This window comes from Anabrus simplex, chromosome 11, assembly GCF_040414725.1.
Source record: "Anabrus simplex isolate iqAnaSimp1 chromosome 11, ASM4041472v1, whole genome shotgun sequence".
NCBI lineage: Eukaryota > Metazoa > Arthropoda > Insecta > Orthoptera > Tettigoniidae > Anabrus > Anabrus simplex.
Window position 1 is genome coordinate 29,841,560 of NC_090275.1, and position 23,596 is coordinate 29,865,155.

Consider the following 23,596-nt stretch of genomic DNA (forward strand, 5'->3'; position numbering starts at 1 on the left):
GTGGAATGACATTAGTAGACGAATAAATTTGAGTGGCGTTTATAAGAGTAGGAAAGATCACAATATGAAGATAAAGTTGGAATTCAAGAGGACAAACTGGGGCAAATATTCATTTATAGGAAGGGGAGATAGAGATTGGAATAACTTACCAAGGGAGATATTCAATAAATTTCCAATTTCTTTGAAATCATTTAGGAAAAGGCTAGGAAAACAACAGATAGGGAATCTGCCACCTGGGCGACTGCCATAAATGCAGATCAGTATTGATTGATTGATTATCTATATGTTATCTCAGTTCAATACGGACCAACAATATGGCGTTCATAACCCTTAATAATAAACCAGTAAATGATTAAAAAATTACTCCATTGATATGCATTTAGCCTCAGTTACGAGATCAATGGACACTACTGCGAGATACACCAAAACGAAGTTCAGGTTGGAGACCAACATGGCAATGAAAATGAAATTTGGCACACTTTTTACAATATGTACTGCGCAATTTGTTGCTCTGCCAAGCAACAAAGTGATCTATTCAATCATAGCTAATGTCTCCGTAACTACACTTTCTTCCTTTAGATGTTAGAGGTTTATGCAGCCTATCTTCAGGTCGCACAAGCAGTGCAGTAACAGTGCTCCACCCAATTCTAGCAGAGGAATATCATCATAGAATGGTTTATATAGCATTTGTAAACTTGAAGATAGACAATGTGAGATAGAAGAGTAGTCAATATCACTTCTTGGAGTTTATCCTCATTTCTTGCAGGCCTCTCAATTTGTCCATTAGGTTTACAACTCCCGTACCTGGTTTCCCATGCTCCTACTTCAGGTATCACAATGTTAGTTGATACAGTAATGAGCATTGTAATTCCATTTTAGTAAAGACACATCATTTGCTCATCCTGAAAGGCATAGCAACGCCCTGTCGATGCATTCTTCAGATCGCATAGTGGTGCTTTTCTAATTTCATCTTCCCTGATTGTACCAATGCTTATGCTCTTCGCGTTTGTTATAAGTACAGTAAAATAAATGTCTACCAGAACAGGAAGTATTGTGAGGCGACAGGTACTGAGTAAATGAAGCCGATACCTACACTTTACATTTACTGTATGGCCCACAACTCTCGCCTTTAGTCATGTTGGCAAATTAGATAAGCCCACATACGGCAACAGCAAGTTACGATGTCATAAATTCCCAAGGTATGATGTATCATACACCATTGGAAGACAGACTATGGCTCACTAGATATTTTAGAAAACCAGTGTATTATTTTAAGAAGAGACATAATTTTTATTATACGCTATTATTCTAAACAGCAATTATATAATTAGTACTAAAAGTGAGAACACAATAATTTCATCTGCCTGAGGAAACTTTCACTGTTCAGGTCATCCAGGCCCTCAAGCAGCTCCGTCCAAGGTCACGGCTCAACACTTGGCTCTTGCATCACGACAATGCTCCAGCACATCGTGCTAATGTAACAATGGATTTTCTTGCCAGATCAAGGTTGACTGTGCTTGATCACCCTCCATAGAGTCCTGATCCTGCCCCATGCGACTTCGCACTCTTCCCAGAAGTGAAGATGAAGCTGAAAGGGGGGCGTTTTGCATCCGGCGAGGAGCTAGTAGCAGCATAGGATTAAGAGTGTGAAAATGTAACCAAAGAAAAGTGGCAGAGTTGGTTCAGTGACTGATTTCGACGTATGGAGAAGTGCATTGAGTGTGGTGGAAATTATTTTGAAAAAGTCTAAAGCGTTCACTCACATTGTAAAACTTTCCTAGTGCCCTTTTTATGTTCTCTCTTGATTATGTAGTTGTAGAAAATGTGTTCTAACATGGAAATGAAACATTTCTGGACTCATGTTCATATAAAATGTTTTCTGCTTGTACGTGTGAGAAATATACTGAAAGTTTGGTCATGTCTTATTTTTACGCCCTGTATTTTTCCTTTGTAACTTGGCAGACCTATTTACCTCCTGGGTCGATAAACTGAGCCTACTAGTTCGGTTAGAAATATATAGCCAAGATAAATATCTGTGAAATTATTGTAGGTGATGCTGCTATTTATGATACGGATTTCATTCAGAGACCTGAAACATAATCTTCTCTCGCTGAGCCACCGCCTTCTTTCCTTCCGCATCCGTACACCAGTCATTAATTACAAGATACAAGGCTAATAATTAAAGGTTCCAAGGAGGTGGTTTCTTTATTACGGACCACTTGGTGGGCCAATTACGGGCATTGGAACGCGGACCGGACTCGAACAACATTATCAGAAACTACTTCATGTTTATTACTGCAGAGAGTTGATAAATATACACTCTAGGTGCCCATCCTAGTTTGAGATCCGGAAAGTACACTTGTTGATACCAGGGAAAGCGCCGCAAAACGTCTACTTCGCATACGTAGTCATCTTTACAATAATCGTCGTGATCATTCTCCACAAAGGTCTCAATCTGAACCCCCTGTGGGTGGAGGCAGTAGAAAATAACACCCACGATATCCCCTGCCTGTCGTAAGAGGTGACTAAAGGGGTCCGAAGGGCTCTTAACTTGGAGCGTGGGTTGGCGACCACGGGGCTCTCAGCTGAGTCCTGGCATTGCTTCCACTTACTTGTCGTAGGCTCCTCACTTTCATCTATCCTATCTGACCTCCCTTGGTCAACTCTTGTTCCTTTCCGACCCCGACGATATCAGAGCACTCGAGGCCTAGCAACTCTTTCATTTTCACGCCCTTCGTGCCCCTTGTCTTTCATTTCGCGATACCTTCATTTTCGAAGTGTCGGATCCCTTCCATTTTTCTCTTTGATTAGTGTTACATAGAGGATGGTTGTTTAACTGTACTTCCTCTTACAACAATAATCACCACCACTACCATCTAATCTGCTTGTCATATTCATACCTAGGGCTACCTCTACCATTCTTATCGCCTACACTTCCCTCAAAAACCAACTGCACAAATCCCGGGTGTCTTATGATGTGTCCCCCTGTGGGTGGGGGCGGTAGAATAATACCCACGATATCCCCCGACTGTATTAAGAGACGATTAAAGGGGGCCACAGGGGCTCTGAACTTTGGAGCGTGCGTTGGCGACCACGAGGCCCTTAGCTGAGTCCTAGCACAGCTTCCACTTACTTGTGCCATGCTCCTAACTTTCATCTATCCTGTCCGACCTCTCTTGGTGAACTCTTGTTCTTTTCCGACTCCGAGGCTATTAGGTTTGCGAGGGCTAGGGAGTCTTTCATTTTTACATCCTTCGTGGCCCTTGTCTTACTTCGGCCGATATCTTCATTTTTCGAAATGTCGGATCCTTTCCATTTTTCCCTCTGATTAGTTTTATATAGAGGATGGTTGACTAGTTGTACTTCATCTTAAAACAATAATCACCACTACCACCTCTTATGGTGTGTCGTATCATTCTATATGTCCTGGGATCCTCCCGGCAGGTAAATCCACTTTAAAAACAAAAATTAAAATAATAATCTTCCTACCACATACTCTTAGACTTCTATTCCATACGTCCAAGGATGATATCACATATTCCCAGTAAATAGTGAACAGAAGTGGAGGACGAATTGATCCTCGTAGAACTCCATATTGCACAGGAAACCTTCCGCGAGTTGATGCTATTCATTCTAGCACTTGCAGTGTTTTCCTCATTTAAGTATTTAATAATCCACACCAGATGTTTAAGTGTATACATTTTCACAAGGGCATTCCACATACTTTGCCCGTACTAGCATTTTGTTTGAACTTAATTGCTTCATAAAAATGCTTCCGTTGTGTCAAAGTACATTAAATGATATGTAAAACGACTTGCAGTTGATGTAAATTATTCAATTTCTTACTAAAAGAAGTCTTCATGTTTTCTTATTTAAAATAATACATAGAAGACAATGATAATTTAGATTTTCAGCTATTTTGAGTGATTATGACCAACCACATGTTTGCACAAACTTTCATTCATTCCCATATTATGTATATCCGTTCTCATTCTTTGGAGTCTTTTAGGAATGCGAAATATCTGCACTGAATGCTCTTCTTGCGTAAAAAGCTCCACTTTCAATTCCTGACATCGCTATCTTTATGGATATGAATCTGCACGTTAAGGCTACACACGCTTTAATGTTAGCTCACATCATTCCGATCAGATAAATTAGCACATGTTTCACTGTACTTTCTGTTCTATTACGAGTGAGGTTAGGAAGTACATACTGGGATGTAGAAGTCCCCTTATTGAAAATTTTTCACTTAACATTGTCACATTTCCTACATTATTACCTATTTTAGCGTATGGCTTTTAGTAGTGAAAGCGTGTCGAAACCTGGGGCCATCCGAACCAAAGACACGTAAACTGACCATTCGGCCAAGCAGCCAGATCCTTAAGTGGAATTGACCACCAGGATAATTCCTGGGAATAAATGTGAACAGGCTGGCAGAATCGGATCTATGGTTAGTTGAAGACTATATTGTTCACTCGTTTAGGGGGTGTTCAGTGTCAGAATGAAGATCCTATTATTATTATTATTATTATTATTATTATTATTATTATTATTATTATTATTATTATTATTATTATTATTATTATTATTATTGGTACGGAGTTATCCGTGGAAGGCAGAGGTGAAAGAGGGTGCGGGCTGGAATGGCTCTAACTACAAGTCCGAAAATTGAATTAAAATTTTCATAAAGGTTATATTTTCAGAACTTAACAATTTTCATATAGACTTTCAAAATTCAACAAGTAACAAATCAACAACAAGCCAACATCAGGTACAACGAAATCACAAGTTTTAGGAGATCATTACAAGATCTGGGCTTCGAGCCCCAAGTTTATAATTCCTGAGCCCTCAGCTCACAACCACAAATTACCAAAGGGCAGAAAACCCCTCATTACATGGAGCACTTGCTCCCACCTTTTACCCTCAAGCCTCCCAGAGGCACTTTTCAAACACAAGAAAGAGCTGAGCCGCTCTCAATCTTTCAAGCCTATTAAAGGCAATACCAGACTGTTACACAAATTGCCATCAAGGCACCGCTTACATCAAATGAAACGGGAGTATGTCGTACCCAACCTACTGGGCCTCAGTGGAAAAGAACAGATTAATTAAATGGCCCAAAATACCAAGATGAATGGAGGCGTTGCTTGCACTCCTACATGAAAGCTTAATAAAACCTAAGGGGCACTAGGCCGATGATACAGGGGCTATTCCAAAACTAGGGAGGTGACTCGTATAAGAAAATTTTAATACATTAAGAGTAGAAAATCGGTTATGAAAACGTAGTCACCTCAACTCAAAATGAAGGGGAGCTCGAGAGGGTAAAGCACTCTCTATCCCCGATTTACAGTTAAAGTAATAGGAAACTTTTACATAAGCCGGCACTAAGTTACATTTTTAGAGAGGTAGATTACATTGAAAAGGTTTCGGACCTTCCCCGATGGCTAAACTGCTGAGCTAGCAAGAAATGAAGATGTTAAAAGGCCATTATCTTTGTTGAAGAGCTGCTGCCCGAAGGAAGAGGCGCTACCCACCCCCTGCTATATTTTCATACACTAAGCTAGATGTTGTTGAAGTGGCCGAGAGCCAGGAAAATCAGCAGTTTTTATACTCTCGGGGAAGATTCGGGACCTTTTATGAATAGTTAAGACACACCCACATGCGTTTATTGGGTAGCTTACAGTTACGCATCAAAAATTGGGGAAGAAAGATACAATTGGCTGAAAATTAATGACAGAAATTATTGATTGGCTAACTTCAAAACTGGCGGAAAGAAAAGATTTATATTGCCAACCCACAAATGAAAGAACGAAATTTAGTTATAGGAAAACTTATATAAGTATAAAATATCTTCGAGAAAAGTTCCATCACTTCGCACCAGGGTGCATGATCATAGTTTTTGGTAGAGACATCTGTAAGAGAATGTCCACACTTCTTGATAATTAGTAAACAAAAACAATTCGAAATTAACACAGTGACATCTTTTGATAAACGGTTGAATTAATTCAGTTTTAAAGTTCAGAATTTCAGCTGTAGAGGAGTACTGTAAGGCGGAAAATTCAAATGTGCGGCGTATAGGTGTACCAACGGGTACAATTATTATTATTATTATTATTATTATTATTATTATTATTATTATTATTATTATTATTATTATTATTATTATTATTTATTATTATACCAACTCCGTACGTTCACACCACCGCCGTCTCAATCTCTATGTATAGGACTGAGACGACGGTGGTTCACACTGAAGGCCGTTTAGAAGGCCGTCTATATTATGAACGGTGATTTCGGAATAAGTTTGAACGTTTATCGTCAGATGTCTCTACTGTCGATTTAGGCCTATGTGCTGCTCTCGTGAGAGGATAAACAATTAATTTTCATGAGAAAGTTTGTATTCATTAGATGGTGAAACGGAATTGTTTGTGGATTGTTTTTGGTATTCTAAGGTTATCAGCACTTTTATTTCTTCCCGCGGACGTAAGATGTTAACCAATAAGGAATTTTTGAAATTTATTTAATCAGCAATCAAATTTTGGGTCTGTTCAGGGCTTCGGTCCAGAGAATTATGGAAACTTCCTCTCCGCTATAAAAGTTGGGACCTTTTGGGGCATGTTGTCGTTTGATCGCTCCAGTCCAGCAGTAGAGTGTGTTCATAGAGGAGGCGGGGGATACGCCTCAACCATCTCCGGAAGGCCCTCCAGCTCAAGGTAATGGTAGACATCTTGAAATCATGTAATAGTCTCAGAAAGCTAGTTTGAGAGGAAGGTTTCAAATTCTTTCGTAACGTAATCTTAAATGTAATATTTCAAACAAATCAAATGTATTCCCCTTCTACTTGGTATTGAGGTGACTATAGTTTCGTAAAGCGGAAAATTTTCCTTTTGTAATGTAAATCTTTCTCTACATCGCTACCTCCGTAGTATAGGCTTAGCCTCGGTAACTTAGGGCCATCAGCCCACATATTGTTTTAGGTATTTTCTAGTGAATTTCAAAGAAGTGCAGGTGTTCGCCTCCTATCATTTTGATTTCCGGCCAATAACTATAACCTTTTCTATTTTCTTACTAAGCATTTGAAATGCTGGACCTTGCAAAGTTTGCAGAGTAATTGTGTGGAGCAATGACGCTCTTTCTAATGTTATAAATTTTGAAGACTTGTCTCCTTATTTGTGATTGATTGGGGCAGTAGTGCTCAAGGTAATAGTGTAACGTTTGAGCTATCCAACTCACCTCTTTTGTACCTGATTATTTATCTGAAAAGGAAAGAAGAAAAACAAGCAAAGAAATAAAATTTCTAATTTTAGAGTTTTAAATTAAAATTTAATATTTTCTCTTTCCACCAATTCACACCCACACGTTCTTACACATCTGTAAACCACGGTATCCCCGTAACAATTATTATTATTGTACCGGCTGGTACACCTATACGCCGCACATTTGAATTTTCCGCCTTACAGTACTCCTCTACAGCTGAAACTCTGAACTTTAAAACTGAATTAATTCAACCGTTTATCAGAAGATGTCACTGAGTTAATTTCGAATTGTTGTTGTTTACAATTATCAAGAAGTGTGGACATTTTCTCACAGATGTCTCCACCCAAAACTATGATCATGCACCCTGGTGCGAAGTGATGGAACTTTTCTTGAAGATATTTTGTATTCATAAGTTTGTTCTTTACTAAATGTTGTTCTTTCATTTGTGGGTTGGCAATATTAATCTTTCTTTCCGCCAGTTTTGAAATTAGCCAATCGTAAATTTCTGTCATTAATTTTCAGCCAATGGCGTCTTTCTTTACCAATGTCGATGTGTAACTGTAAGCTACCCAATAAACGACTGTGGGTGTGTCTTAATCATTCATGAAAGGTCTCGAATATTTCCCGAGAGTATAAAAACTGCTGATTTTCTTGGCTCTCTGCCACTCGTACAACAACTAGCTTAGTGTATGGAAGAATGGCAGGAGGCGAGAAGCGCCTCTTTCATCAGTCAGCAGCCCTTCAAAAGGTAATGGCCGTTTAACATCTTTATTTTCTTGCTAGCTCAGCAGATTAATCCTCGGGGAAGGTCCGAAACTGTTTTGATGTAACCTATACCATTTCGATGTAAAATTTTCATGTTACTTTAACTGTAAATCGGGGATAGAGAGTGCCATACCCTCTCGAGCTCCCATTCATTTTGATCTGAGGTGACTACGTTTTCATAACCGATTTTCTTCTCTTTCCTAATGTATTAAAATTTATACGAGTCACCTCCCTAGTGTGGGAATAGCCCCTGTTGAATCGGCCTAGCGCCACTTAGGTTTTAACAAGCTTTCATGTAGGAGTGCAAGTACTCGCCTCCATTCAGCTTTGTATTTTGGGCCTTTAACTTAACCCGTTTTGTTTTCCTTCCTGCGAAGGCCCCGTAGATTGGGTACGAGATACTCCTGTTTATATTTGTAAGTTCTGCCTTGATGGCAGTTAATTGTAAAGTCTGGTATTGCCTTTAATAGGCTTGAAATATTGAGAGCGGGTCAGCTCTTTCTGGTATTTTGAAAGGTGCCTCTAGGAGGCTTGACATTACTACGTGGAAGCAAGTGCTCCATGGAATTAGGGGTTATAATTGTACTTGATTTTCTTCATTGTTATTTCACCTAGTGAAAATTTGTTAAATCTTGTTGTCTATTGAAAATATAACCTTTATTTAAATTTTTAATTCATCTTTCGGACTTGTAGTTAGACCCATTCCAGCCCGCACCTTCTTTCACCTCTGCTGTTCCACAGATACCTCGGAACAATTATTATTATTATTATTATTATTATTATTATTATTATTATTATTATTATTATTATTATTATTATTATTATTATTATTATTATTATTCACAAGTTTACAATTTGGTTTATGCACTTTATCGGCACAATGTACATGGAGGAAGTATTATTCAGTATATACGTACATATATTTTTCATACCTATATACACTATGTGATCAAAAGTATCCGGACACCTGGCTGAACATGGCGTACAAGTTCGTGGCGCCCTCTATCGGTAATGCTGGAATTCAATATGGTGTTGGCCCACCCTTAGCCTTGATGACAGCTTCCACTCTCGAGCCATATGTTCAATCAGGTGCTGGGAGGTTGCTTGGGGAATGGCAGCCCATTCTTCACGAAGCGCTGCGCTGAGGAGAGGTAGCGATGTCGGTCGGTGAGGCCTGGCACGAAGTCCTCTTTCCGAAACATCCCAAAGGTGTTCTATAGGATTCAGGTCGGGACTCTGTGTAGGCCAGTCCATGACAAGGATGTTATTGTCGTGTAACCACTCCGCCACAGGCCGTGCATTATGAACAGGTGCTCGATCGTGTTGAAAGATGCAATCGCCATCCCCGAAGTGCTCTTCAACAGTGGGAAGCAAGAAGGTGCTTAAAACATCACTGTAAGTCTGTGCTGTGATAGTGCCATGCAAAACAACAAGGGGTGCAAGCCCCCTCCATGAAAAGCACGATCACACCATAACAGCACCGTCTCCGAATTTTACTGTTCGCACTACACACGCTGGCAGATGACGTTCACCGGGCATTCGCCATACCCCCACCCTGCCATCGGATCGTCATATTGTGTACCGTGATTCGTCACTCCACACAACGTTTTCCCACTGTTCAGTCGTCCAATGTTTACGCTCCTTACATCAAGCGAGGCATCGTTTGGCATTGACCTGCGTGATGTGTGGCTTATGAGCAGCCGCTCGACCATGAAATCCAAAAGTCAGGTAACGGGGCTAAAAGTCAGGTTGTGAGTTTCACAAATAGGAAAAGTCCTCTCAGTTTTAATTACTGCGTTGATGGGGTGAAAGTTCCTTTTGGGGATCATTGTAAGTATCTAGGTGTTAATATAAGGAAGGATCTTCACTGGGGTAATCACATAAATGGGATTGTAAATAAAGGGTACCGATCTCTGCACATGGTTATGAGGGTGTTTAGGGGTTGTAGTAAGGATGTAAAGGAGAGGGCATATAAGTCTCTGGTAAGACCCCAACTAGAGTATGGTTCCAGTGTATGGGACCCTCACCAGGATTACCTGATTCAAGAACTGGAAAAAATCCAAAGAAAAGCAGCTCGATTTGTTCTGGGTGATTTCCGACAAAAGAGTAGCGTTACTAAAATGTTGCAATGTTTGGGTTGGGAAGAATTGAGAGAAAGAAGAAGACCTGCTCGACGAATACGAATAGGTTTGAATGGCGTCTATAAAAGTAGGAAAGATCACAATATGAAGATAAAGTTGGAATTCAAGAGGACAAACTGGGGCAAATATTCATTTATAGGAAGGGGAGTTAGGGATTGGAATAACTTACCAAGGGAGATGTTCAATAAATTTCCAATTTCTTTGAAATCATTTCGGAAAAGGCTAGGAAAGCAACAGTTAGGGAATCTGCCACCTGGGCGACTGCCCTAAATGCAGATCAGTATTGATTGATTGATTGAAGTTTTCTCATCTTCCGCCGAACTGCCATAGTACTTGGAGTGGATCCTGATGCAGTTTGGAATTCTTGGGTGATGGTCTGGATAGATGGTTGCCTATTACACTTTACGACCCTCTTCAACTGTCGGCGGTCTCTGTCAGTCAACAGACGAGGTCTGCCTGTACGCTTTCGTGCTGTACGTGTCCCTTCACGTTTCCACTTCACTATCACATCAGAAACAGTGGACCTGGGGATGTTCAGGAGTGTGGAAATCTCGCGTACAGACATCTGACACAAATGACACCCAATAACATGACCACATTCGAAGTCCGTGAGTTCCCATTCTGCTCTCTCACAATGTCCAATGACTACCGAGGTCGCTGCTATGGAGTACCTGGCAGTAGGTGGCAGCACAATGCACCTAAGATGAAAAACGTATGTTTATGGGGGTGTCCGGATACTTTTGATCACACAGTACACTTACAGTACATACAATACATTACATTACATTATCATTATAGACTGTTATGCCTTTTTTTTTGCCAGTTGCTTTTACGTCGCACCGACACAGAGAGGTCTTATGGCGACGATGGGACAAGGAAGGGCTAGGAGTGGGAAGGAAGCGGCCGTGGCCTTAATTAAGGTACAGCCCCAGCATTTGCCTGGTGTGAAAATGGGAAACCACGGAAAACCATTTTCAGGGCTGTCGATAGTGGGGTTCGAACCTACTATCTCCCGAATACTGGACACTGGCCGCACTTAAGCGACTGCAGCTATCGAGCTCGGTGTTATGCCTTTCAGCGTTCAGTCTGCAAGCCTCTGTGAATTTACTAAACGTCGCCACAATCCTCGATTTGCAACTAGTGTTGTGGCCTCATTTAGTTCTATACCTCTTATCTTTAAATCGTTAGAAATCGAGTCTAACCGTCATCGTCTTGGTCTCCCTCTACTTCTCTTACCCTCCATAGCAGAGTCCATTATTCTCCTAGGTAACCTATCCTCCTCCATTCGAATCACATGACCCCACCACCGAAGCCGGTTTATGCGTACAGCTTCATCCATCGAGTTAATTCCTAAATTAGCCTTTATCTCCTCGTTCCGAGTACCCTCCTGCCATTGTTCCCACCTGTTTGTACCAGCAATCATTCTTGCTACTTTCATGTCTGTTACTTCTAACTTATGAATAAGATATCCTGAGTCCACCCAGCTTTCGCTCCCGTAAAGCAAAGTTGGTCTGAAAACAGGCTGATGTAAAGATAATTTCGTCTGGGAGCTGACTTCCTTCTTACAGAATACTGCTGATCGCAACTGCGAGCTCACTGCATTAGCTTTAATACACCTTGATTCAATCTCACTTACTATATTACCATCCTGGGAGAACACGCAACCTAAATACTTGAAATGATCGACCTGTTCTAGCTTTGTATCACCAATCTGACATTCAATTCTGTTGAATTTCTTACCTACTGACATCAATTTAGTCTTCGAGAGGCTAATTTTCATATCATACTCATTGCACCTATTTTCAAGTTCCAAGATATTAGACTGCAGGCTTTCGGCACAGTCTGCCGTTAAGATCAAGTCGTCAGCATAGGCCAAACTGCTTACTACATTTCCACCCAGTGGCGAAGCATGAGCTAAATAAGGGGGTAGACAGATATTTTTAAAGCTATTTAATCATATTAAAGAAGAACATTGACTTTCTCGATGACCCGTCAACGGCAATTCCTGACTACTTAAGTGGCAAACAACGTCTACTAATCTGCTGACAATTTTACTATGTTTTGAAACCATTTCATTGTGTTTAATGGTCCGTAGTCTCTGCCCCTCTGAAACGGCATGATCGACACGGCACCGCCCCAACATGTGAAATTTATCGGCGCACTTTATATGATTCTCAGATGCCGCGTGCTTTTTAGCTTTTTTTCTCGAAATTGTTTATGGAGTTTACACCCATTCTGCGACAAGAATCTTCCCCGTCAACGCCAAACATCAAACAATAAAAACACAATAACTTTTGTTCACGACCTTTACCAGTTACACACAATCATTGATGTTTATCATACCAGCTTTTCTGAAATTTTCGAACAAATTATCCGTCCTGTTGTGATAATGTTAGGTCAGGCCGTTTCTGTAAAGTTTGTATCGTTTTCTTTTGTTCTAAGGACAAGGAGGAAATACCATTGTTAAGTAAGTACACAACTGAATCGAAGTCAGGATGTTAAATTCAGAAGCCATGATAGGCCTATCACCAATAAACACAAACTGCCATACGAGAAAACAAGAATTGCACTTTATATTTTATCACCAGTAACTATTCACTATTCCTTTACTGTATAATGAAAAATTAACACTTAGGCCTATCACTTTGTTATAAGACACTAGCACACGCATACCCTATTAGCCACCTTGCTCTCACGTCTCACACCACATTCGTAACTTTGAAACTGTAACTGTTCGTTTCCGTTATAATGCCGTACCGTAACAAATATTGGCGGGCAAAAAAAATGCATGTACTTACTGCCTTCGTAATTGATGTATATTACGAAGGCAGTGATGTACTTGAAAGATTTTGGTGCTATCATTCATTTAATAGGTATAAGTTTGCTATGTTTCGTATTTGAATATTATTATATCAGTATTTTATTTTTAGACGTGTCTTATAATAAAGTAAAGTCAAATTAATTACATTTAAAGCATGCCTGAGATGGTAGCCAATGAGAGCACCTTTATAACTGAGGTCCGAATACTAGCCAATGAGAGCAAGAAGAGACGCTGGTAAGTCTGTCTACTGGGCGGAGCATCCTCGCTATAGGAAAGTAATAGTTTCACAGTCAGCACCTACAGATAGCGTTAATGTTGCTCTATCTGAAAGCTTTGAGAATAAAAGGGAAAATACACAGAATGTACAGCGTCTACTTTTGTCTACGTGCTGCATGTAACTGACGCGAGCCCGAGCGTTGCCGAAGTGAGTCGAAAATAAGTAAAGCGGGGAATACAATAATATCTTGTATTTGGAAATAATTAATGTTCTATAAAAATAATTGAATTTACTAGACAGTTCTCGTTCATAAAATTTTAAGGGTACACGCTGTCTACCCTGTCTCCCCTGACGCTTCGCCCCTGTATTCCACCTAAACTGAAAAATAAATTTAACAGATATCTATAGGGTATTTTCAATATATATATAGTGAGAATTATTAGTAGATGCTCACCGCTGGGTTCCGTGCTTCAAATCCCGGTCACTCCATGTGAGATTTGTGCTGGACAAAGCGGAGGCGGGACAGGTTTTTCTCCGGATACTCTGATTTTGTCTGTCATCTTTCATTCCAACAACATTATCCAATATCATTTCATTTCATCTGTCAGTCTTTAATCATTGCCCCAGGGGAGTGTGACAGGCTTCGACAGCCGGCACAATTCCCAGCCTCGCCGCTAGATGAGGGCTTTATTCATTCCATTCTTGACCCAGTTGAATGACTGGAAACAGCTGTGGATTTTCATTTTTTATTGGTAAACGATTTTCATTAGTCCTCCATATATGGTGGATAGTTCGTTGCCAATAAACTTCCTTACTATATGCAAGTGGCTGGGATTGCTACATTTTGTAATTCTCTGTAAGTGCGAGGGTGGAGATTAAGTGACCCAATGCTCCGGCGGAGTGTCTTTGGTATAATACCGTTGCATCCAATCACTACTAGAATGATGATAACATTGTTGAGTTTCCACATGGCTTTTCTTCTTCTTTCTTCGTTATGCCCAACTAAGGAGCATGATTGAACTTACTTAACTAAAGTCGTTGCCTTTTCCTTGTCGCAAAATCTCTTCATCTTCTCGCTGTCGCTTTTCTTGCGAACTTCTGACCAGTTTTGTTGGTGGTAGTGCTTGGATGATGTTTAAAGCGGTGTTTGTCGACTAATTTTCTGAACTTGGATCTGTTTAACACAATGTCATCTCTTATGCCTATTTTCTGAAGATCTTTTCCAACTTCGAGCAGCCAATTGTTTTTTACTTTTATTGTTAGGGCAAGGTTCAGAATTCTTTTAGTCAATCTCTGATTACTCATTCTCAGATTATGTCCATAAAGTTTCAAATGTCTTTTCCTACATGTGTCTGAAATTTTCCACATGGCAATTATTATTGTTATTATTGTTATTATTATTATAATACGGAGTATTCGTGGAACAGAGGGAGGTGAATGAAGGTGTGAACTTGAATGGGTTTATCTACGATATCAAAAATTAAATTAAAACTTTAAAATAAAGTTTATATTTCTTTTCAAATCTCAAACTTAACAAAAATATTCACTTAGTCAAATAACAAGGTTACAGGTACAAAGCAATGTTGATACACGAAATTTACAATTTCTTAGCTTCAGGCTCCAAATCACAAGTTTACAACGCCGCAAATGTAGCGTTTAGATAGACAAGGAGAGGAATCTCCCACGACAGAGCACTTCGCTCAAACCGTTACAATTTATGGCCTTCCAGAGGCACCTCTCAATATTCCAGCAATCTCAGGAAAGAGCTTACATGCTCTCCAACTTCAACCTAGGAGGCTGTGCTCCCAATTTCTTACAGCCTACTCAAGGCAACATTACACAAACCTTACACTTCTGGCCCCTCTATGCCCAACCTACAATTTACAATTTTTTTCACAGGGGTATCTAATACCCAAACTACTGGGCCTTCGTGGAAAAGAAGAACCGGTTAAATTACTGGCCCAAACTCAAAGTGTATGGAGGCGTACACTTACGCTCTGCTGAGGCTAATCCCAAGCTACTGAGGTGACTAGAAGGAAGGTTAGTTAATGTTTTACAGTAAGATAAACAGTTACAAAATCATAGTCACCTCAAGGTAAATTGAAGGGGAACTCCAGAGGGTAACGCACTCTCTATCCCCAATTTACAGTTTAAGCCTTTCTTAAATTTTACATTAGCAGGAAGAAAATTTACATTTTAGAAAACAGATAGTTACATAGTTGAAGATTAGGACCTTGCCCTCGGGTAAGTTTGCGGAGATAGCTACAGAGATAGAAAACGGGTGGCCATTACCTGGGCTGATGTTCTGCCTGCCGAGGAATGATGCACCCCACCGTCTGTCTTAGCACACACACTCAGAACTTCGACGATCAATAAGACAAGGTAGCTTGAAAAAGCCGCAGCTTACATACCCGAAGGGAGGGTTCGAGAAGGCTCTGGACTAAATCCGGACACACCCTCTCATTTTTATTGGCAGAATAAAAAGTTACAAGAGGCCTATTATAGGTTGAAAAATAAATACAGAAAATTTCTAATTGGTCAGACTCAAAAGTCTGCAAACCTTGAAATGCCAAAATAAATTAAAGTTTAGTTGATAAAACATATAAAAACAAAACTGCTTTAAATCACTCATTCTTCCACCTTGCACCAGAGTGCATGACCTCAGTTTTTGTAAGGACATCTATAGAGGAAAGTTCAGACTTGTTGATGTACACCAAAACAAAACAAAACAAAACAAAACAAAGAAATCCAATCAATTTAGGAAATATTAAGATAACACCATACTCTGTTATTTATGAGTGACATCTTCTGATTAATGCCCCAACTTCATGCACTAGCTGTTTCAAGATTTGTATGAAAGATAGCGTTCCTTAAAGCGCTTCTTTTAAACGTGCGGGTTTGAGGTGTATCTCCCGGTACATTGATTCTTCTTCTTCTTATTATTATTATTTCCATTTAGCGATTAGTACTATCAGCGGCCGTCTTCGGATGCCAGGGATCGATTCCCAATACTGGCAGGAACTTGAGACTGGCAGGAGGGTTGGTATGTTGTTAAGAAGGTACATGCAGCTCACCTGTATTGGTGTTACGCCGGAAAATAGCCCTACTACCTCGGGACGAGAACACTCATTTAATTATTGCTTGCAACTTGATAATAGGGGCAGTGAATACATCAAACTTAGCCTTCCCAAGTCTTTTTTTACTATTTGCTTTACGTCGCATCGACACAGATAGGTCTTATGGCGACGATGGGATAGGAAATGCCTAGTAATTGGAAGGAAGCGGCCGTGGCCTTAATTAAGGTACAGCCTGGTGTGAAAATGGGAAACCGCGGAAAACCATCTTCAGGGATGCCGACAGTGGGGCTCGAACCCACTATCTCCCGATTACTGGATACTGGCCGCATTTAAGCGACTGCAGCTATCGAGCTCGGTGTTTCCAAGTCTAAATTGATGTCGGTCAGTAAGAAATCCAAGAGAATTAAATATTACGTTGGGAACACAAAGGCGGAATAGGTAAATAATTACAAGTACAGTATTTAGGATGTGTATTCTTCAGGAGGGTATTATAGTAAGTGAGACTGATTCAAGGTGCAGTAAAGCTAATGCAGTGAGCTCGCACTTGCGATCAACAGTATTCTGTAAGAAGGAAGTCAGCTCACAGACGAAACTATCTTTACTTCGGTCTGTTTTCAGACCACCGGGCGAGTTGGCCGTGCGCTTAGGAGCGCGCAGCTGTGAGCTCGCATCCGGGAGACAGTGGGTTCGAACCCCACTGTCGGCAGCCCTGAAGATGGTTTTCCGTGGTTTCCCATTTTCACACCAGGCAAATGCTGGGACTGTACCTTAATTAAGGCCACGGCCGCTTCCTTCCCATTCCTAGGCCTTTCCTATCCTATAGTCGCCATAAGACCTATCTGTGTCGGTGCGACGTAAAGCAACTAGCAAAGTAAAGTAAAAGTGTTTTCAGACCAACTTTGCTTTACGGGAGTTAAAGCTGGGTGGACTCAGGATATCTTATTCATAAGTTAGAAGTAACAGACATGAAAGTTACGAGAATGATTGCTGGTACAAACAGGTTAGAACAATGGCATGATGGTACTCGGAATGAGGAGGTAAAGGCTAAGTTAGGTATGATCTCGATGGACGATACTGTACGCATAAACCGGCTTCGGTGCAGGGTCATGTGAGGTGAATGGAGGAAGATACGTTATCCATGAGAATAATACATTAGGTCATAGAAGACAAGAGAAGTAGAGGGAGACGAAGACGACAAAGGTTAGACACCGTTTGTAACGATTTTTAGTTAAAAGGTATAGAACTAAACAAAGCCAGAGAACAACACCCACGGTACTCCTGCCTGTCGTAAGAGGCGACTAAAAGTGGCCCCAGAGGCTCTCAACCTGGGAGCGTGGATTGGTGAGCATAGCCCATAGGTGAGTCGTCCCATTGCTTCTAATTACTGGTGACAGCTCCTCAGTTTCATCTATCCTAAACAATCCTCCCTGGTCAACTCTTGTAAAAAAAAAAGAAAGTAACAATAATACATTACTTTAATTATTACATACATTACTTATAATAATAATTTGAAATATATAGCGATCAGAAGAGCAAAATTCACAGAATACATTCTTAATTATTATTAATTAAAATATTCTTATAAGAGGAAAATGGAATGACATACAGAAACGACATTATGTCAGTCACTCTCTATCAATGAGAAGGCGTTTACAATAAGGTCTTAAGCATTAAATAAATAAATAAATAAATAAATAAATAAATAAATAAATAAATAAATAAATAAATGAAGGAAGGAAGGAAGAAAAAAAAAGAAAAGAAAAGAAAGAAAGAAAGAAAGAAAGAAAGAAAGAAAGGAGTTTTTTTGCTAATGGCTTTACGTCGCACCGACACAGATAGGTCTTATGGCGACGATGGGACAGGAAAGGCCTAGGAATTTTTTGGAAGTGGCCGTGGACTTAATTAATGTACAGCCACAGCATTTGCCTGGTGTGAAAATGGGAAACCACGGAAAACTATCTTCAGGGCTGCCGACAGTGGGATTTGAACCCACTATCTCCCGGATGCAAGCTCGCAGCCTCCCGCCTCTAACAGAACGGCCAATTCGTCGGGTGAAAGAAAAAAAAATAATATTGAAAGTTTTTGATTCTTTCCTTGGACACATCTTTACTGCACCATCAGTGAAATTCTTTGCTATGGTGACATTCAGATCAGGTTGAAAGTGAGTATGTTGTCCCATCAACACCTCCGTGTTCGGGTGTGATACTTGATCACGTGCGCATTTCTCATTAACAGTTATTAACTGGGTACTACATACGACCTAATCACGTTACTCTTTGGAAGAAAAAGGCCTGCAGGTATGTGTCTTCCTTGTCGCGGTAATACAACAGGTTCTGAGATGACTCTTTGGTGGACAACGGAAGTTGTGCAGATCATATGTTAGTGAAAGTAGTGCGAGCTTCCTCAAGGTTCGTATATAAGGCTCTTGATTTGTGGGTTGTACCAGCAGTGATCTGCGGAACAGTCCAGCGATACACATGGCAATGAGGACCTTCGTGGTAAGTTCTCTCTCAGCTGCTGCTTCCTCTGCTTTTTCGTTCAAATAGAGTTTTTTTTTCTGTTCTGCGCTCATGCAGAAAGTGGTAAAACAACTCTAGACAAGGTAGCAATTATATCGCAGCATGAACTTTAAATTCAATGAGGCCTTCATTATTTCATACTACACAGCCACAAAAACCTTCACTGAGATAGTCGGTCATATTAATCTCACAATTCCATTAACATTATTTTCTTCTCTCGTCGTGCTGACCACATGACACCTCATAACCTGCAGGCCTTCGGGCTGAGCAGCGGTCGCTTGGTAGACCAAGGCCCTTCAAGGGCTGTAGTGCCATTGGGTTTGGTTTAGTTTTTATATTTTCTTCTCCACTGTTTACAGAAATTCAGTTCAACCCGAGACTAGAGTTTAAGAAATACCTTAAAATTCTTCTTCTTCGCTCTAATTCTGATATTGAATGTCATAAAGTAGCTGATAAAATTTCAAGCAACATATTAATAATATAAACCATATATCTATCTATCTATCTATCTATCTGTCTATCTATCTATCTATCTATTTATTTATCTATCACTATCACCTCTAAGCTATTTGAGAAATAAGTCTTTCGTCTCAAAATAAATTAGGATTATTTTCAGTTTCACCACATTTTTCACTTACCTTACCCAAGATGTGTGGCTCCTCAAGGCTCGCATCATACATAATCTGAGCATTACGTTAGGTCTAGTACATTGATCAGCTGTTTGTTTGATTGATTTTGTAGAGAGAAATTACTCAGAGACTCATTTTACTATCTCGGATAGGTAAACGACTATCTATATACTTATTCCATTGTGTATCTATTCTAATTTATTTTTCCTACCCCTACCATTCATATCTTCTTAACTTCCCTCGAGAAACAACTGACGAGCCTTGTGTGACTCAAAATAACGTCCTACGAATATAATCTCTTTTTGTGGTCTGAAATATTACCAAAGTGATTTCCTCTCTCTAACATAATTCAGTATCTTTACGTCATCCCATGCATCTTTCTCTCCTTAACGCCGTATTTCAAAGACTTCCGTTGTCGTCTGTTAATTTTGTGGTTTGTAAATCAATGTAAATATTACAGTACATTCTACACCATGCAGGGTATAATTTGACCTTATGTAAGGTCTTAAGCTTCGGTTAATAGTTTATTATTCCCTGTTGCTCTACTGTAAATAAGTTATCGATTGTCAGCTGGCTTGTACAATTCATTTTAACTTCATGACTTATGATCATATATTTATTGTTTAGAGTTTTGAATTTTAAAGTGTATTTACGGTGGGACATAAAAGAGCTAGGAGTAGGAAGGAACTGACCATGATCTTGATCAAGGGAAAGTGGGTTCGAACCCACTATCTCCCGAATGCAAGCCACTTGCTCGGTAACTTTAAAAGCGAATAGTTAGACAACACGTTGGTTGCCTTTTCATGAACACGTAGTTTTATACCTCAGGAATTTATAGAAAGCCTGATACCATTCACTTTACAGCCCAGCGGGACTGAGTGGCTCAGACGGTTGAGGCGCTGGCCTTCTGACCGGAACGTGGCAGGTTCGATCCTGGCTCAGTCCGGTGGTATTTGAAGGTGCTTAAATACGCCAGCCTCGTGTCGGTAGATTTACTGGCACGTAAAAGAACTCCTGCGGGATTAAATTCCGGCACCTCAGCGTCTCCGAAAACCATAAAAGAGTAGTTAGTGGGACGTAAAGCAAATAACATTATTATTTATTATTACTTATAGCCCAGATATATTTCTGGTCAGACCTAGTGTTTATATGCTTACAGTACACCTTGTCTTTTTGTAAAATTTGCTAAATTTTCTTGACCTGTCTCGATAAAATCTTTGGCTTTAATAACATCAAAGTGGTTGAGGTATGACAATGCTAAAAATGCCATTCCACATGAAGCCAATTTATGTGATGAATGGTGCGAAAGTATCATTAGTAGTGTTTATTAGTCTGTGCCTTTCAGTGGACTTGCCTGACTGATATGTAATGGCATTGAGGAAAACAACGGGAAACTACTTTTATCCTCATTTCTCTAATGTGCCTATTCAGAGATGCCTACAATCTGTGTAAAGAGGGAAGCTGTTTTCAATATGGTCGTTGTTAAGAAGTAAAATATTTTGGCCTGTCATAAGTTATATTTAATGCAATACAATTTCCCTAGAAATTTAATGCACTGTGTGGGCGGAATAACGCAACAACATAGCAGTCACTTGGTTGGACAGTTCTGAGGAAGCTTTCGAGGTCAAAACGTTTCCCATGACACAAATTATAGGCTAATGACAGTTTATGGTGGATATGACGAGGATTCAACCAGCCTTCGAGTTAAATATTAAACATCATACCATTTACTTATTAGTCTCTCATTAATATGTTCTTATTTGAGTAATCAATTCACAGACTGATTTGATGCAGCTTTCCATGTCACCCTATCCTCTGCTAACCTTTCCATTTCCACGTAACTACTTAAATACTACATCTGCTGTAATCTGGTTGTTATATTCGTACCTTGGTCTACTCTTACCACCCTTACAGCCTAAACTTCCCTCGAAAACCAAGTAAACAAGACCTGGGTGACTTGAGATGTGTCCTATCATTCTATCTCTTCTTCTTGTCAAATTTAGTTCAGTTCGGTATCTCTTCATTCGTGATTCGATCTACCCATCTCACCTTCAGCATTCTTCTGTAACACCACATTTCAAACGCTTCCTTTCTCTTTCTTTCTGAGCTAGTTATCGTCCATGTTTCAATTCTTTTCAGTGCCACACTCCAGACGAAAATCTTCAAAAACATCTTTCTAATTCCTATATAAATGTTCGAAGTGAGTACATTTCTTCTCCTAAAAAAGACCTTCCTTGTTTGTGTTAATCTGCATTTTATATCCTCCTTACTTCTGTCACCGTTAGTTACGTATTTTACTACCCGTGTAACAGTATTGATCTACTTCCCTTAAGACTTAAATTCTTAATCTAATATTTCCTGCATCACCTCACTTCGTTGGACTGCATTCCATTACTTTTTTAAACTTATTAATTTTCATATTGTTCTCCTTCCTCAAGATACCGTCCATTCAGCAATTCTCCAAACCCTCTGAAGACTCATTTAAAATAACAATATAAACGGCAAATCTCAGAGTTTTGATTTCCTGTCCTAGGACTGTAGTTCCTTTCAAAATTCCTCTTTGATTTCCTTTACCGCCCGTTCTATATAAATATTGAATCACACTCAGCTGTATTCTGTACTTTTTACGTTTTGTTTCCCAGATCTTAACTTTGCTGGTGGCCAGCGCTTTTGCCGAAGATGCTCAGGATAAAAAGCAGGAAAAGCGTGGAATTATCGGCCTTGGACACGGGTATGGAGGTGGCTACGGTTATGGAGGCGGCTACGGAGGAGGTTATGGAGGCAGCCACGGAGGAAGTTATGGAGGCAGCGTTGGGCTGAGCTCTGGAAGTCTTGGTTACGGCGGAAGTAGCATCGGCCTTGGCTCTGGAATTGGTCTGGGCTCTGGAATCGGTCTTGGTTCTGGCATTGGACTTGGAGGTGCTGGTGGAGGTGGTGGTGCTATTGGAAGCAGTGTCAGTTCTGCAGTGGTGAACACTGTAACAGTTTCACGACCAGTGCCTGTACCTCAACCTGTTCCAGTTACAGTTAACAGACCTGTCCCTGTTCCCGTTCCTGCTCCCTACCCAGTCTCTGTTCCTCGCGCCGTTCCCGTGGCTGTTCCTCATCCTGTGCCAGTAGCTGTTCCTAGGCCATACCCAGTAACTATTAGCAGACCTGTTCCAGTTCCTGTACCTCAAGCCGTTCCAGTCTCCGTTCCTCAACCTGTCGCTGTTCCTGTTCCACAGGCCGTTCCTGTAACTGTTCCCCAGGCTGTCCCAGTTCCAGTTCCACAGCCTGTAGTGGTTCCTGTTGCTCAACCTGTGGCTGTCTCTAGCGGTGGTTTTGGAGGCGGTTTGGGAGGAGGTTTAGGAGGAGGTCTTGGAGGAGGTTATGCAGGAGGTATTGGAGGAGGTTACGCCGGAGGCTATGGATACGGAGGTGGCCTCAGTTCCTTGTCCCACGGAAGCAGCATCGGTTTGAGTTCCCTGTCACTTGGAGGAGGTCACGGCTTGAGTTCCCTGTCACTTGGAGGAGGTCATGGTTTGAACTCCCTGTCACTTGGAGGAGGACATGGTCTCAGTCTAAGTTCGGGACACTATGGAGGATCAATCGCCTACAGCAAACATTGAACCAAATAACGCAGCACTCATTGTTCACACAATTGTCATTATCCATTATTTCACTGTTTTGTATCATTTACCATACCTCTCATTCCTATATTGTAAAATTTATTTTAATAAAAAAACATATAGTACTTATTGACTGAATTTTTATTCGTCTACACTTCAACTGCAAACTAATCTATTCCTCTTCTGTAACTCAACCACAAGCACATCTCTGAAGCAGCCTATCTCAAAGAGTGTGCCCTGAAAGTCTCTGTCCATTCCATGAAAAATATACTGTATATTAGGAACATATGATTCCATAAAAACAGGCATGTGCATTAACAAACTTTGTAATGTTATTACCATCAACGAACTGCAAAGACATGAGAGAAATTGAAAAATGAACAATGTTCTTTCAGGAATTACGTACTTATTGCAACACATTGGGAAAAGTGAGGTCGGTTACTTTTGGACAATCGTACAATATAGGGACGAATCGCAAGTTCACACAGTAGTGCCAGACCCGTAGCTTACATACTTCCAAACAGATCATACATGACCTAGGGCACTAGGTAAAATAATAATA